Source organism: Esox lucius, chromosome 8, assembly GCF_011004845.1.
Source record: "Esox lucius isolate fEsoLuc1 chromosome 8, fEsoLuc1.pri, whole genome shotgun sequence".
Classification (NCBI taxonomy): Eukaryota; Metazoa; Chordata; class Actinopteri; order Esociformes; family Esocidae; genus Esox; species Esox lucius.
The window spans coordinates 24,510,197-24,528,071 of record NC_047576.1 but is presented as its reverse complement, the minus strand read 5'-3'; the positions used below and the strand labels follow the sequence as shown (position 1 = coordinate 24,528,071).

The window sequence follows — 17,875 nt, the reverse complement described above, 5'->3', positions numbered from 1 at the left end:
TAAGAGCACCAGTGGTGGTTGGGAAGCAGCATGGGTGATGGAAGATTTCCTTTTTTTCCCGATACAGGACGTAATAGTGTGGAACAGCTCGCATGTGCCCACAAATAATGTATCATAGAAACATCTACAATCCCAATGAATTCATCCCCGGGGGACTAGTACGCCAAGGAAAGATTTAGGGTGTCAGTTTTACCGTGCATTACCATTTAATGCGGCATAAACAGAACAGGTCGTGATGTTTTCACCTGATAGTCAGAAGGCGTTCCTGTTGACTACGTGAGCCCATTTGTCCACTCAGACAATACAAGATGAATTCCAGGATCCACAGTTTGATGAATGGAAAGAGACACCAGCTATGAAAATAAAATGAAAGTGTAATGACATTGGAGGATCATTAGACTCGCCACACTTGTAGATTCTATTGATGCGTCCAGATCTGTGCACGTCTCAGCAGCACCGGCTGGTTACTGCGGCGGTCATGGCAACAGTTTACTCTTTTCATTAGACAACAATGGAATTTGGAAGGTAGGCTACAACGCCCGTTTTCAAGTCAACAGGGGGGATGGGGAGGGGTTTGCTGACGAGCAAGGCGAGGTAGATGGAGGTTTTGGAGGGGGTTAGAGGTTACTGAAGGTCTTACATCTTTTGTACCCGCTGATCGCCAATCTGTTTGAGACGTATATTCTAAACGATGATGTGCTCTCGGCTGGAGAGGTAAGATCAATGTATAACCATGAAACTCAATTAGGCCTTAACAAATCCATTACACCCGGATGAGTAGTGTGGGCGAGTGTGTTTGGCACAGGTAGGCGTGGTCTGGGGTCATGATGGGGGGAGCATTATGTTTCTTCAACCATATAACCAGGATGGCCATGCCCTACGGTGTATAAGCCAATCAAGAAGCCAACAAATGGAGCAAAGGGGACCCACTGAATACTGATATGACCCTTCACTCTGTCTCAGGTGTTCTTCTCCACAGGTTCACTGTGGCACACAGTGGTAGCTTGGCTTGAGACAGTGTTGTGGACAGAATGACCCAGATGGCCACGGTTACATGAGGACGGAGCTGAGTCTAACCATCATGGCAACACTGTCACCTTTACTGCCACGGCAATCTTGAGAGACAGCGCTTCATACTAAATCACACAAAAGAAAAAAGAATCAGAGAATTTCTCACCCATATTTCATGTTTGCATGAATGAACCCTCTCATGTTGCTTTCCACTGCAGCATCACTTTGACAAGGATTTTGACTGGAATTCAATAAACAGATTGTTGGACTGCAAGGTCACGCCTCGTTTCCTCTGGACCAATCAAAGTTGTTCTGGCTATCAGGCCAAAGACTGGAACCCAATCAAGGAGGATGAGAACATCAATTACTCAAATAACACTAGGAATATAAAAACTGTCTGAATGGACTTTTGCATAATACAATTATCTTTGTAAGCACCTTTATATAAAGGCGCTTAAGAAACAGGAGTTTTTTTCATAGATCCTTTGTCTTTTCTTGTGATTCTCAGAGTCCTCCATTTTGCTAGGAGGGAAGTAGAAAAAGGCCACTGTAAGTCAGATCTGATTAAAGCGTTTTAGGTAATAAAGGACAATAATGTACAGCAGTGCTGTAGCCTGAGCAACAAATTAACCGTTCATATATGTTATTAGAGGTCATTAAGCAGATATTATATTCAAAGCAACTGAAAATCATGCATGAATACATGTTGGTATGAACGACCCCAGCAGGAATTAAGCCTAAATTCCTGGCAATGCCATGCTCAACCAACTGAGCCACACATTACCACAACCCACGTTTCCTCTCTTACCTAACCACTTCAAAATAAATTAAAACCGATTTACAAAGATATACTTACTGAAAAGCTTGATAAATGTCCTTCTGTGACCTTGGATTTGATTAATTCTGTCAAATATGTTTACGGAAGACACAACACACAAACACACACACACAAACATGTATACCACATGTGATTGAATATTTGATGAAGTAGATTTCATTCCTTGATGTGTTTCAATCTTCTGGACATGTCAAGGTCTATGTCCACCATGTCTTGTCTGTTTACAATTACTAGGACTGCATCCCAAAGGCCAACCTACTCCCTACGAAGTGCCCTCCTTTTGACCAAGGCTTGTAGGGAAGACAATAGGGCTGTAGTCAAAAGGTGTTGCACTATACAGGGTATAGGAAGCCATCTGGGACTAACCGTATTGGTCACACTTCAACTCCTATTTACTTCCTGTGAGTGAAGAGCAGCATAACCCACTCATATAACAGAGGCACCGTCTCTGTAGCTTGGCTTGTCAGTCTCTAGAGTATACAGTATCTACAATAGCCCTTTGTACCAACTGTACAATAGCTACAGGTGATCATCTATCTAGCAGTACAATGAAAAATGACATACATCAAACTCTCCCCATAACATCATTACATTTAGCTGTACAAGATGGACTCATGCTGTCTGTCTCTCACAGGGCAGTTTATTCCCTATAGAGCTACACCTTTTGACAGGAGTCAAGCGTAATGCCCATTACAGGCTATAGGGTCCCATTTGGGATGCTGGCTGAGTCTGACCTTGTGGCTAGATTACAGAGAGAAAAGACCTCTCAGACAGACTCTGAACAAATGGGTAAGTCATTAGACTTTCATTAGTGTGTTGAATCTAATCAGGACCATAGCTTTGTGGGCCAGACCATTCTGGGGAAAACAACGTTAAAGAATCTACATGTCACAAAACATGAAGTTTACAGAAATACTGAAATAAGATATCTACACAATTATGCAGCACTGTGATGAATTCAGTGATGAAAAAAATAACTAACTGTATGCTATTTTCCCAAAGTTACAGCACACTTCTTCCAATATGGTGACATAATACCACTCTCAGATACTTGATCAAATTCCATATGTTTCCCAACCAAAACATGGTGTAAATGTTGCTATAAAGTGAGAACCACACAGAGTCGTTCTGTCTGTTACTGCACTTTTATTTGCAATATTCATATTATTCCTCGAAAGCATTTACTGCCGTCTCGCTGGGTACACCCACTGGAATAGCTTTCCGTGGCAATTTTTTCTTTTATGCGTTCATAGAATTATTCATATGTGGCTGTAACTTATAGTTTGATAGCAAAGAACAGCCCACAATACCTCAAAAAATCATAGAGAGTTTAGTAAAGTTTGGTAAAACGAAGGTAAGAACAATTACTGAGGTGGGGGCAGGTACTGCCTAGTGGGGGGAAGGTACAAGTGGGTGTAGGTACTGCAATTTCCCATAGTTTTACCAAGCATTCAGCATGCAGTTACAGCAAACACGACTAGCTCAGCTAATTAATTAACTAATTACTAATGTTAACAATGATAATAATAATGAATATAATAATTTACTCAACTTCTATAGCGCTTTTCATTATACCAAAAAATCCCAAAGCACTTGAAAAATCTAAATAAAGTCAAACGACTGCGACAGAGTAGGTGTGGACTAGAACATTCAGACAGAGATAAGGTTTTCAGTAGTTAGAATGACCATCAAGAGGAACATGATTTGAGCATAGTGAGGACCAATGTGTTCAACGAGGGAAATGAGCAGGACCTGTGGAGGCAGGTAGGCAGGACAGCCCACCCAGCACCCCACCATCTCTGCCATCTAACAGCAACTTCTCTAAAGCTGGCGACTCACACCCTCCACTCCTCAATGTTCCCTACGCTCATCACTAACAGAATTGTTCAATTCTCCCAAAACTATAAAGAAATACTCCTGAGTAAACTTGAATGTCCTTCATTTCAGTTCTTTGTAGATCTCCAGATTATAGAGGAAATCTCAGAGCAGATTTTCAATACAAATATTCTAAAGAAAACATTCAACTAGCTCTAAATGAGTTGATTGCAGAAAAGTAAAATTTCTGTAGAACTTTCTGATATATATTGATTGACTGATCAGCATTTAATTAGCAAGTCAAAAACTGAACGTTATTCAAATAAAAATACATAAATTCATAAAACGCTATTCAAATAAAATACACATAAATACATAAAAAAATATAAAAAGCAGAGCAATCCACTACCACAAAGGCGCCATGGCAACCGGAACATATCTTCTAGAACAAGCACATTTTAATTTCTGCAAGATACACCCCCCCACACTCTGGACATGTTCATCCCACTTACACAACCGTTTCAAACAAACACCATTATTAACACACATTTAACAGTAAAAATTATTTTTCAATTACATTTTCTGTTAGACAAGCAAATTCATGCATTCTCAACTATCAACTAAATCTGGTCGTTCCTTCTACAAAGGATGCCACTGTTCCTTCCACTACATGTTCATTAGCCTGAATGACAGCAAAGTAGCTGAATTAGAATTTGTTTAAGCTGTTTAAAGACCGATACAAACACTTCTGCTCATGTACAATACACAGTAGACAGGCTGACAGATCCCTATTTAGCAAGCATGGTTAGCAAGCAAATAGAATTTCCTCCGATGTTGTGGTAAACAATGTTGTTTTAACGATGGTACTACAGCCACATCCAAAAAGAGTATATATTTTACAGTAAAGATTGCTAGTCACAGACCTCAACAGTTAATTTGAACAGGCACAATTTTAAATAATCAATGCTTAAATCAATCGACGTTCTAACGTCAGTTACTGTATATATATAAAGAGTATAATGTGTTATAAAGCTAAAATTGCTAGCCACAGATCTTAATAGTTTATTTCCTAGTCAAAAAAACAGTAAGCTAATTTCTCCCACCAATGTTTGTTTAGCAAGAATCAAGGCACAAATCAATAGATAAACTTACTTATTTACCCTCTTGGTCCAGATAAACTTAAACACATTTCACCAGGAGATAGAAGTTCACGGAGACTTCCACTCTGTGGATTATTTGACAAATTAGATATTTATTTATCTATGTCTGTGTTGTAGTGCACCTACATTGAAAGAGCTACAATAAGTGATTGCCTGCTGTAGCTGTGTTCTACCAGTCCCCTCCTGTGTGACTATACATCCAGATAATTTAGCTCAATTTCTGAAGTCCATCCCTTGTTTACAGTGTGAGGTAATAAAACATGGTTGATGTCACAGATTGCAGCAATCTCAGGCCAAGAAAATAAAAGAATCTTCAATAACAACTACAAAACATCTATTGGTGCTAAATGGCTAAACCTTCCCAGTGGAATCTAAAGGCTGGAGAGTAAATTGGATGAAGTCTGTGTTCCAAATGGCACTAGAAAACCTACATGGTGCACTACTTTTGACCAAGTTTGGGCCCTGGTCGTAAGTAGTGCATTCAAGTGGGAACAGGTTCCATTGGGGACACATCCTGAATGGGATAATGTCCAATGTAGCGGTAAAGTGCCTGACAACCAGAAAGGTTGCTGTAAATGACGCTACACTTTCACAGTCTGGCAGTTGTTACTACAGTTGAGCCATATGGGATGGATAGACAGCACTCGACAGTTGATATTTGAAAAAATCTACTGTTAGAATTTGTCAAGAGATTTTAACCAAAGCTACAGTGATAGAAGCCAAACTACAATATACAGTATACTTTATGTAATATTTAGCGGTGTTTTCATGTTTTACTTAAAGCCTATGGACAACAGACACCTGCCTTTATTTTAGAATACTCATGAAGTGGGAGTAAAGTGTTTCGCTTAGGTTTTGATGGTCCTCTTTCAAGGGACGGATAGGACACAAGATAAGTGCTCTTTTGAATAAACATTGATGTGAAATCAAGTGTTAAATTGCCATTTAGAACAGCAGTATGCTTTTATCTGTTTCCTCTCAGATGTTAATTACACATAGTGGACTCCCAGAAAGGACAGCGATTCATGACAACATTTTCATCTTAAACTGTAAACAAATGCTTACCATTTTCATGTGTTGAAAACAGCTGTGACACTCCCATTTATTTTACCGACAGAGGATAAAGAATTCTAGAATCTATGAAATATTTGTTCTCAATGTAATATTCAAAATTACTGTCATTGCACATTAAAGTTTTTATGTCAATATACATGTTTTTATTGCCAATTATCTTTTATATATATATATATATATATATATATATATATATATATATATATATCCTGCATATACATTTAAATCTGATACATTTCATATGTAGAATACAGGTAAGCGCCAACACAAAGGAAAAGCCATTTAGGTGCTGTTTTAGTTACAGTATAACTCATCATGAATAAACAATGTTAGCAGTACCTGCTGCCCATTACTCTTAACTACTATTGCTAAGCCCCTAAAGGATTACAATCCCCGAAGTACAAGGCACCATTTTTCTCTGACTGATTTGTGAAAATAATTTAAAACATAAACCATGGCCACATCATTTTTCGTGTCTTTTTTTCCACCACTGTTAACAAAACAAAAGTATTGGATTTCTAAGGAAGAAGGCTGTTGCATCCCTCCAACAGAGTTCTAGACAATTGTAGAATCTACACCAAGGAATTGAAGCTGGACAATTTCTATAAGGCAGAGTTGTATGCGAGATTAAATGTGTAATGTTACTAAGGTGTTGATTACATTTTATATGACAATATGCATTGACTTTTCAAATCTGACATAATCATGCGTTAACGAATGAAAATGCTTATTGCAGTGTGGCCTAACTGACCCATATTGTGTGGTGATTGGTTAAAGTTATGAGTTGTATTTTTTCAATTTGGCAAAAGGTTTGTTAAATGAGAATGACTACATAAACATATTTGATAACTGGCTACACTTCATTATGTAGGTTATTGCCAAAATATAGTTTTTCTTGTGTCTTCATTAACTATTGACTATGTCTAAATCAGTGAGCTAGCTAGCTACATTATATGTTGAAAGCCACTGGCTAAAGTTTTTGTGTACACTAATTCAAATCTGTATTTTACATGTGGTTACAGTAAATGCTAACACTTAAACAATGTCAGATATCATGATGTATACTTTCACGTAGCAAATTCACACAAATCACATCATTTATACAACGCCATGTGAAAATCGGCCAATCATAGAAACAAAATGTTCTCTCACAAGGAAAAAATACCAACGTCTGAACAATTGACTAACAGAATACAATTGTCTGATGTTAAGATATCATATCAATCGATTCATAGAATACAATTGTTTGTCCAGAAATAAGACTAATCAATTATTTCGGCAAACAAAACCAAGGCCTATTTTGCATAAAAAACAAAAGCTGAGGTTTCGGGTAAGAATCTTTTGTCTGGTTCCCATAAGGGTAGACAAACATTTGTGTGTGTATCTATCGGAGCTCAACGAGGTGATTCCTGCTTATTGGCAGAAAAATAAACAGACAGGTAGGAGAATAGAGAATGACAGGGCAGCCTTGTTAATAGGCTTCACTGTAGCAACTGTTATAAAGTAACATTGGAGGACAGGAAAACGAACTGCTCTACATCCTTCTATAAAACAATCTTGCAAGTTGAGCAATGCAAGCACAGCAACGCCTTTCGGCTCCATGATCAAAAGAAATCCCAACATTTCAATGACGCAAATGCCTCTCGCTTGTATAACATTTAAAATACCATAGCTAAAACTACAAAGTGTTAGTGCCCCCCTCCCCGCCTTCTAAAGCTGACAGTGCTTCATTTCAAAGTGCAGAACATTTCTTCTTAACAGGTGAAATAGAGCAGAGAATGCTGCAGCAAAAATATTACATGAAGACCAAAAATAAAGCCTATGCCAATCTATCAGCCAAAGTGCCAAATGGACACCTGTTTGTTGTTATTGCCCTCACCTGTGTTACTGATCGCTGTCCCTAGTGAAGTCCCTATTCCCAACTCCTGCCTACAGTGTCACAAAAATAAATATATTTTAACTAAATTGAAAACGGCATTGGAAATCACCAACATCCTGCTATACTAATGTGTTCTCAATTGACTTGTCTGGCTAAATAACTGTTAAAGGGGATATCCCTAATTTGTTCCCACTGTGCGGACATGTACAGCACACAGTGCTATAAAATGTCCACACTGTGTGTTTTGTAAAAGTACTTTGTGACAAATGTAAAGAGGGCTTTATAAATACATTTGATTGACTGACTAATAGCAACAGTGCATTCAAAGAAAATCTCCCCTTAAGCGCACGTTTTCCTTCAGTATTGGTCTTTAAAAAAATGTATAAACAATATTTTTGATGGCACAAGGATTGTTTGTTTCCTCACTTGAGAGACCTCTGTAGACATTTAGCAACCAGTAGATGAAGGATGGGTTTTGCTTTCTCCCTGTACCCCGTCTGCCACCTGTCATGTTTTAGTGACACCAATGGAAAACAACGGGGAGTTCAGCTTTTCCATTTGACAATAGAGAATCATCATTTTAACATGTTGTGTGGAAATGAGAATATTGGGATACACAATCATTCAACTATTACTGCAGGTATTCAATTGACATTTTATATTACAAACCCGATTCCAAAAAAGTTGGGACACTGTACAAATTGTGAGTAAAAAAGGAATGGAATAATTTACAAATCTCATAAACTTATATTTAATTCACAATAGAATATAGATAACATATTGAATGTTTAAAGTGAGACATTTTGTAATGTCATGCCAAATATTGGCTCATTTTGGATTTCATGAGAGCTACACATTCCAAAGAAGTTGGGACAGGCAATAAGAGGCCGGAAAAGTTAAATGTATAGATAAGGAACAGCTGGAGGACCAATTTGCAACTTATTATGTCAATTGGCAACATGATTGGGTATAAAAAGAGCCTCTCAGAGTGGCAGTGTCTCTCAGAATTTAAGATGGGCAGAGGATCACCAATTCCCCCAATGCTGCAGCGAAAAATAGTGGAGCAATATCAAAAAAGAGTTTCTCAGAGAAAAATAGCAAAGAGTTTGAAGTTATCATCATCTACAGTGCATAATATCATCCAAAGATTCTGAGAATCTGGAACATTCTCTGTGCGTAAGGGTCAAGGCCGGAAAACCATACTGGTGATCTTCGGGCCCTCAGACGGCACTGCATCACATACAGGAATGATACTGTAATGGAAATCACAACATGGGCTCAGGAATACTTCCAGAAAACATTGTTGGTGAACACAATCCACCGTGCCATTCGCCGTTGCCGGCCAAAACTCTATAGGTCAAAAAATAAGCCGGATAAACAGGATCCAGAAGCGCAGACATTTTCTCTGGGCCAAGGATCATTTAAAATGGACTGTGGCAAAGTGGAAAAGTGTTCTGTGGTCAGACAAATAAAAATTTGTTCATTTTGTTCATTTTGGAAAACTGGGACACCATGTCATCCAGACTAAAGAGGACAAGGACAACCCAAGTTGTTATCCACGCTCAGTTCAGAAGCCTGCATCTCTGATGGTATGGGGTTGCATGAGTGCATGTGGCATGGGCAGCCTACACATCTGGAAAGGCACCATCAATGCTGACAGTTATATCCAAGTTCTAGAACAACATATGCTCCCATCCAGATGTTGTCTCTTTCAAGGAAGACCTTGCATTTTCCAACATGAAAATGCCAGTCCACATACTGCATCAATTAAAATGTCATGGCTGCACAGAAGAAGGATCCGAGTACTGAAATGGCCAGCCTGCAGTCCAGATCTTTCACCCATAGAAAACATTTGGCAAATCCTAAAGAGGAAGAAGACCTAAGACAGTTGAGCAACTAGAAACCTGTATTAGAAAAGAATGGGACAAAATTCCTATTCATAAACTTGAGCAACTTGTCTCCTCAGTCCCCAGAGGTTTGCAGTCTGCTATAAAAAGAAGAGGGGATGCCACACAGTGATAAACATGGCCTTGTGCCAACTTTTTTGAGACAACTTATTTGTCCCTTAAAGTGACATTTTCTCAGTTTAAACATTTGATATATCATCTATTTTGTATTCTGAATACAATATTGAAATTTGAAACTTCCACATTGCATTCTGTTTTTATTCACAATTCACAATACAGTGTCCCAACTTTTTTGGAATCAGGTTTGTATTCCAATGCAAACATTTTACATAATGCATTATTAAATAAAAAATGCTAATACATATCAAACATGTTGAGTTCTTCATCATGTTAGGAAACTAAATGCCCCTGGGTTTTATTGAATAGAAAACAAAATTGGATGTTATTGTGGCACAGTGATTCCAATTTATTTCAGATTATTTCTACCTATTACCCAGATGCAGACCTTACCTGACAAAGAAAGCTGTTTAAATTAAGTTTCATCTGCTTGAAGGAGCTGCCATTATTTAAATCAATCCTTTAACATCCATCCTGACACTGCAGACATCACAGACACAAAACACAATGACAGAGCACATTCACAACAACACAGTTGTAGAATTATTAGATACAGGGTAAATTGCCTTGGTATCACAGTGGGGAAATCATTGGCTATTGGCATATGTCTGAAATGGCACCCTATTACCTACTGACCAAGGCAAAATAGTGCACTACGTAAGGAATAGGGGACCATTTGGGACTCCATTAGGTCTGTGCCTGTGACTGATAGGATCTTGCACTTGCTCTGTGACAGATGAAACAAAAACATTGCCAGCCAAAACTCTATATGCTGGTCTAACAGCAAACAATGGGCCAGTGTAATTGAAAGCTGTTGCTGTTCCATTGTGGGGAAATGAAAGGAGAGAGAAAACCTGGACTTTTCTGCAGATAGGTCAATCTGCAGATGGACAATACATTGACAACCCAGTGACACACTACATGTTCCGGTGCCTTCTTGGGGCAGACAAAGAGAGCCCAGCAAGCACTGCATGGGCTGGGACACAGCCGCTAGAGTCTGGATGTTATTGTTGCTTCACATCAATCCCCTGCCCACACCACACAGAAGTTCAAGCATGATTATCCGGAGACCACTACCAAACAGAGAACCCGGTCTACTGCTGCTAACCAAATTATAATTTCAATGTAAGCCAACCAGAGTATCAATATCTATTTTAATATTTACTTGGAGATATGCACCATGGAGTGAGTTCTTTAAAGATGCAATATGCCCTCGAGTCAAATATCAATATTAGACTTACAAAGCATGATGTGTAGGATTTAGGATTTTATTAGGATCACATTAGCTACTGCCAAAAGCAGCAGCTAGTCTTCCTGGGGTCCACATAAAACATTAAACATGACATACATACATACAAACATACAGAACTTCAATAGACAAGGTAGAGTGCTTAGATAGAACTACATACATTTAAAAACAACGCAGACCAATATTCTAATGTGATAATGTATTTATTCAAGTTTTCCTTCAAACCTGGCCTCAGTTCATGTTTCTTGATTACAAAAATGTGAGAGAGAAAATAATAAAGGACATTAACAGACATTTACTGTATACGGTGCCTTTAAAAGGTTTTCAGACCCCTTAACTTCCTCCACATTTTGCTTATAGACTTAATATATCATTTATTACATACTTTTTTGCCCATCAATCTACACACAATACCCAATAATAAAACAAATTTTTGAAGTGAGTCTTTTTGCCAATTTTTGCCAAAAGTCTGACTATTCGGTAGTCTCTTAGTCTATTTACCATACTATATTTAGTTTAGTCTGTTTAGGACATTTTGTGTACTGTACATGAAATGTAAGCTAAATATTGCTTATCAAGGGTCAACGCTCATCAGTTAGTCTGCTGAGCATCAAAATAATCATATACAATCACCTGGGAGAAGATGGTTGATAAGTCATTCCAGAAATATTATTTGGCATCCAACATCTTAGATTGTTCAGAAACAAGTTCTGTATTTAGTATCAGATCAAAATAGAGATATGTTCAATTTTTGAGAGATTAAGTAGATGGACTGTATGCAAAATTGATATTTCAGTTTATAGAATTAATATTCCTAACCCAATCATTACATACCCAATCTTATTTGTACAAAACTGCTGCACCAATGGACCCAAACTAATGGACCCAAACTAACTATTTCTGATTCTGGACCAAACCCTCTTGTTAACAGTGATCAAGAAACGATGTATCCAAATTAATGGTAAATGCTACCTAAGGAATCCCATACACCCCACACCAAGCCCAACTTAATGGCCAGCATACAGTAGGAGTTATCTTTGTTTAACCAGTAGTATGAAGCTGTGGTTTTGAGAAAATGTTCTTAATACTTTGGAATATATTCCCTTCAAATCTGGTGATGGTGTTTTTTCCTGCCCGGAGAGATAGGTTGTTGAAAGAGCTAAGTTTAGGGCTCACCCTTATATTACCAGGACCACCGGATGGTGCTGTTTTTGATCAACCAGCTCACTGTTTTATCAAGGCAGAGGTTGTGAGTTACACATTCAACATTAATTCACCATTACAGTAAAGATTCAGAATTAGCAAGGAGTATCCTCAGAATTAAGTAGTAGCTATGTCCTTTGATTCTACACAGATGAAGGGATAGGCTTTATTTTTATATTAATCAATTGAAGGAAGACGTTTGGTACAAATCAAATACTGCTAACTACATTCAATTAAAATAAAAATGTACGATTCGGGTACAAGCAATTAGCCTTATTTCTCACAGATCATATCAAATTCCAAGAAAAGAATGCCTCAGCAATGCTAATCATATCTGCATCCAATTACAGAAAAGATTTCATAAACGACCTGAGTTGGTGAGAGTCATGGTTTGCTGAAATTACACGGGTTGACCCTGCAAGCCTGCCCAATCGGCCTTCAGTATAACAGACATACAAATGATGCTCACGCTTGAACCTGAAATAACACAACTGGTCGACGTAGCAAGCACCAGCAAAGACCGGCACAGAGCCAGGGAGTGCCAGGACAACTGAGAGATAGACATGCCAGGAAAGGAAGGGAAGCGTGTGCTCCGTGAGAACTGTTAGCCAGCGAGAGAGCAGCAGAGGGATGGAGGGTATGCAGAGGAGAGCGAGTGTGTGCTGAGAGAGTGAAGAGGAAAGTGGTTACAAGTGGTAATTACTCATCCGTCAGGCAGCAATATCTGCCTTTTGTTTACCAGTAAGGGCTCAGAGTTAGCAGCAGGCAGCAGGCCCTGTCACTCATTAGCCTAGGGCAGAGGCACAAACAGATACAGTGGCCCCAGCACAGCACAACACCGCAGCCTCTAATAAGACACTCCACACCCTATATCCCTCTCCATTATCTCTCGCCGCTCCCCTTCACTCCCTCTCTCTCTCTCTCTCTCTCTCTTTCTCTCTCTCTTCTCACTGTTTAGCTCACTCTCTCGCTCACACACAGCAACAACCTCCTTTCAAAAACAATATTCAATTAGGCAATCGCACTGAATGAGTGTCAATGCGGTTATTAAGTAGCAATGAAACTGACCCTCGTGAATTTACATGTATATTAATCTACTTATTACGCGCATCTCTAGAGTTGACTGGCTATCCAAACTCCTTCCTTCAGCCAAAGCCTATACTGCACCAAATGGATGTTTCTGCTCCAAAACAATGAATGAATCTGAGTATCTTCAAGACCATTTTTAGATCTCAGTGGCCCCAAAAAACAGATGGATTTTGCTTGGTTCCAGCGACAAATGGCTTGGATAAGTGGATCTAGCAATGTTTGGAAAATGTTAGTGGCTTTCATTCTGTAATTGGTTAGAGAAGATACAATCATGGGTGACTTGTGTTTCGTACAACAGAATTCATTATGATGTCGCCTAAACAACTGCAACTGAGTCTTGGACTGAAATATGCAGCACCAATACAACACAGCAGAATAGTTCTTTCTTTGAAGGACAATTGCAAAAATTGCTCATAAACAAGAATTTAGTTAAGGGCAACCAATGTGCAAAACTCAAAGTGAAATTTTTCCACAAAATATTGTGGTTTGTGTGAGAAAAAACACTTGGTGAACTCTTGAAGTCATAGAAATACATTTTCTTATTCACACGCAAAGTGACAAAATAACCTTGTGGCAAACAATCAGTTGACTGTATGACCTTACAGAACAGCATGCAAACATATTGAATCTGACAGAATGGAGGAAAAACTGCACTGCTTAAGTAACAAGGGGCTGGGCTTGGTGTTTACGTGAAGTTGTCGCAAGAGTAAAAAACCTGCAGTAAAATATAAAATGGACAGTGTGCCTTTTTTATTTTCATATTGTCCATGTACATTTTAATATTTTGATGGGAATTTGATTCATTGTGGCGCCCTAATATACTGACTGATCTATCTTGAGAGATTAAACACAAAAAGAAATTGAAGAGTTATTTATTTTTATATTTAATTATTATTTTGTCAAATTATCCACAAGTATAGTTTCAAACTGTTCCTCAAAATAAAACAGCAAATCAGGATTTTCTGTGAAAACAACAAGAAATAATTAGGTTAACTGAGATTCAAGGGTTGCATGGTTAAATAAATGCTACTGAGGCCGGCACATGTCCAGATTACATCTGACTTGGACTGTCTCCATTCTATCTGACCACACAGCCCTCTGCCTCACAGTTCATGGCTCATCAGTGGCACCAAATGAATCAGGCTTGAGCAGGGTAATGGGAGGTTACTTCCAGCAGAGGGTTGGGACAGGAGGTTATATGTCCAAAGTTGTTGCTCAGGGAAACGCATCTCCAGCAGCTGCTTGTAGACCATGTGGTAAACCACTCCACAAACATTGTGTAGGTCACACCTGGTGTCAAGCCAGTCATCACTAAAGTGCCAGAGGTTCACCGCACATCATAACCAGGTAAAGTCCAACTTGGAGTAACCACTGGAGAGATCAGCTCATTTTCAACAGGCCTCTGGAATCTCAGAGATTCTGCTACTTGGGGTAATATGGGGTAACCAAGAACAAAGTATAATTGCGGCCACAAAAAGGCTATATTTGGTCAAAACGTGGTGCGGATTCCATTCCTGGTAGCCGCTCACTGGCGATGCCGAGAGATCCAGCATAAGGCAATGCAATTTGTCTCAACACAGCCTGGGATGGACGGCTGGAAGTCGCACTTCACACGCAGGGCTCTAATAAGTCCTTCAGGTAGGATAGGAGCCTGCAATCTGAGTCTTGTAAAGCTTAGAAATGTGTTACCCTCATGTACACATGTACCAACTCAACAAATCCTGTGTGGTAAGAATCAAAAAGGCTTAACGAAACATGCTTGAAAGAAAAGGTCTAGATCTTTGAATCTCTTGTATATTCTGCGGACAAACTAGGCTCAAGCAATTTAGAATGAACATGTGGAGATAAAAATGTGGTAAGAGACAATTGATTAACATGTTTGCCTCTAAACAAGTAGATCATTTATTTTTAGACCCCACCTCAATGGTAAATACAGATTTAAAAAATGTGGCTACAGTAGCCAGTCTTTCAGTGGTTTTACCAAACCAACTGGCTTGCAGGTCCTGTAACGCTGTGGAAGATATTACTTAATTAGGCAAAAAAGTTATAGAGAAAACTGTAAAAACAATGAAATTTAATTCAATTTACAGGAGCTCTCTGCATATGTGGCCTTACGCGCCATGTCAACCCATTTAGTTATAAACCCATAAGCTGTACTTCGATAAGCCTATATTAAATATTTGGCTAACTGGCAAATTCACGAGTTACTATTTATAAATATTCAAACAAGACACATTAACAAAAAAAAAAAGAGATTCATGAATCCAAATATAAAATATTGTTTTGTGTTCCAAAAACTTTGTGTTCCATTATGGTGCAGTAATTTACTGGAACCCCAATTTTCCAGCAGGAAAGACCGATCAAGAAAGTTTAAGCAATTGCCTACATTTTAGACTTCTTAATACTTAATCGTATTATAGGCCTACTTATAACAACATTATAACAACATTATGATTATAGTATATGTTATCCAAAGCAGTAAATAAATAAGAAACAACAATATAATTATATTTATTGTTGCCTAATTGCAACCACATTAAAAACGTATTACTAATTCAAAATGAATGATGGCCGCTATTGAATGTCGAACCTATACAACACAGCCTAATCCAAATATTGTTCATAAACAGCAAGCCGCCAGGTAAATCACAACACAGCGGTGAGTTTGATTCGAATGTTGGCGAATGCGTCAAACGCAAGAGACGATGTGACGCCCTCATAAAATCGAATTCTTCTCCACATGAAACAACATCGACAAGTTCTATGTGTGAGTTCTGTGGTGTTTACTATTGGTTGTTTTATCCGGGGAAAATGCAAAAAGAAAACCGTAAAGGCTAGTGAATGAGCTGCTCTAAAAAGTCCAGTTAATTCTAGACAAATGGCAGAGGGTACGTAATGCTACAGTACGGCAGGGCAATATTCACCTTGATGACATAACCTTGGGGCTCTGGAAAAAATGCATAGGCTAATACGGATTGATGAGGGAAAAAATGAACTTAATTAATTTATTAGTATATTCATGCATATAGTCGTCAAATTCGAATGAAACAAATAAAGCCATGTTTTAAAAAAAGATATACTATAATTATTCAACTATCCATAGTCACGATAGCTTAGTTACAGTACATCAGAAAATATCTACAACCATGAGTTCCATTACCAACAGCTTCCCCAGATCCCTGCTTTTTTACTTCTATTCTACTGAACCATAAACACCGCCGAATTGTTGCTCTAAATGTATGGCTATGTATTCTCTTAACAAACAGTCAAAGATGTGGTTAATTGGAATCTCATTGGTAACACATCCAATAGAAAATTACATGCCTACATGCATATAAACCTATTGCGCATACTAGGCCAATAGAAAAACTCAATAGATAAAATGATTAAGATGCTTTCGTCAACAGGCTACAACATCTCCAGTGGCAGTGGTTAATTGACCCTTCACCCTCTCTATCATGTAATTCACCCAACCTGTTTGTCCATGTAACAGGTTCCACGGGTGAGCAGAGCAGTACGCGGCTTCACAGGTGCTCCAGTCTGCATTGCCCGTGAGGCGTGTACATAGCAGTATTGATTTCAAACAAGCTCTGAATCGATACACATTTGAATGCATTCTGTCATGAAGTAACCAGAAAAGCAAATATATTCCATTCCATATTCAGTCAGCAACTTTTCATCATGACGAGATAATTTATCAACAGCCAGCCTATATTGCAAACCAGCATTCATCATAAACAATAGGCAAATGCGGTCACATTTCAACATTAATTCCATACAAACCCCTCAAAGCCACTATTGAACAATGTTATTCAAATGTCATTCAGGCAACGTCCACAACAATTGTAAATTGATTAAAAAACGAGAACTCACTCTCTCTAGGTCCCCTGGTCGTTGGCATTTCGGTCTTGGCAAACAGCAAGAACTTGGTTCTCCCGATGCACTTCAGAAAGAATACAGTTCCTTTCTGTCTCAGTCCCGCCGTCCACCTAGCCTACTCCGGGCGTGCGCCCTCTGTGTGATAGGCTACACCAGGATGAATTGTATAATCCTTGAGATGTACAGTTTAAAACCTGGATGAACTGTTCTGCTGAATTAGACCATATTATCCAAAGACTCTCTAGCAGCAATGTGTCTTATATCTCCTCTCCTCAGTAGCTCACCCGCTGTTCATCGCGAAGTGACAGGCTCTCTATTTCTTCTCTGTAGCGCTGCATGAACGCACAAGGATCCCCTTCTCTTGCTCGCGCGCTGCGCTCTGCACACAGGTTGTTCGCTGGCATTTTCGCGCGGTGTCGTATTTGGTCGGTCATTTACGGGAGGATGTGGCTGTAAAATATTTCACCGCGTTCATGTGCTGGACAAACTAAGAAACTAGGACATTTGCGATTTGCAATTTGATTGAACGCAGCACGAGAGCAAGTAAATAGGACATTACGTAATTTTAGAGTTCCCGATTAAATCCCAAATGTGCCGTAGCTTGTAATGATCTGGCTACCTAATGCAAACGGCTATAAAGTCCCACCACCAGCG

General features: G+C 38.8%; 1 protein-coding gene across 23 annotated transcripts in view; it reads right to left on the bottom strand.

The window, feature by feature from the left end:
- The window catches only part of ptprfa (protein tyrosine phosphatase receptor type Fa), a 244,802-nt gene extending 227,189 nt beyond the window's left edge, over positions 1-17,613 (bottom strand). For 7 of the 23 annotated variants that reach the window (XM_010872304.3, XM_020049033.2, XM_020049028.2 and 4 more), the window contains exon 1: positions 17,216-17,612. The gene's annotated coding sequence lies outside the window, so the exon portion shown is untranslated. Of the gene's footprint in view, positions 1-17,215 lie in introns of all 23 variants that reach the window. The other 16 variants (XM_020049031.2, XM_020049038.2, XM_020049039.2 and 13 more) reach the window with 5 other exon arrangements.
- Positions 17,614-17,875: the final 262 nt, after the last annotated feature.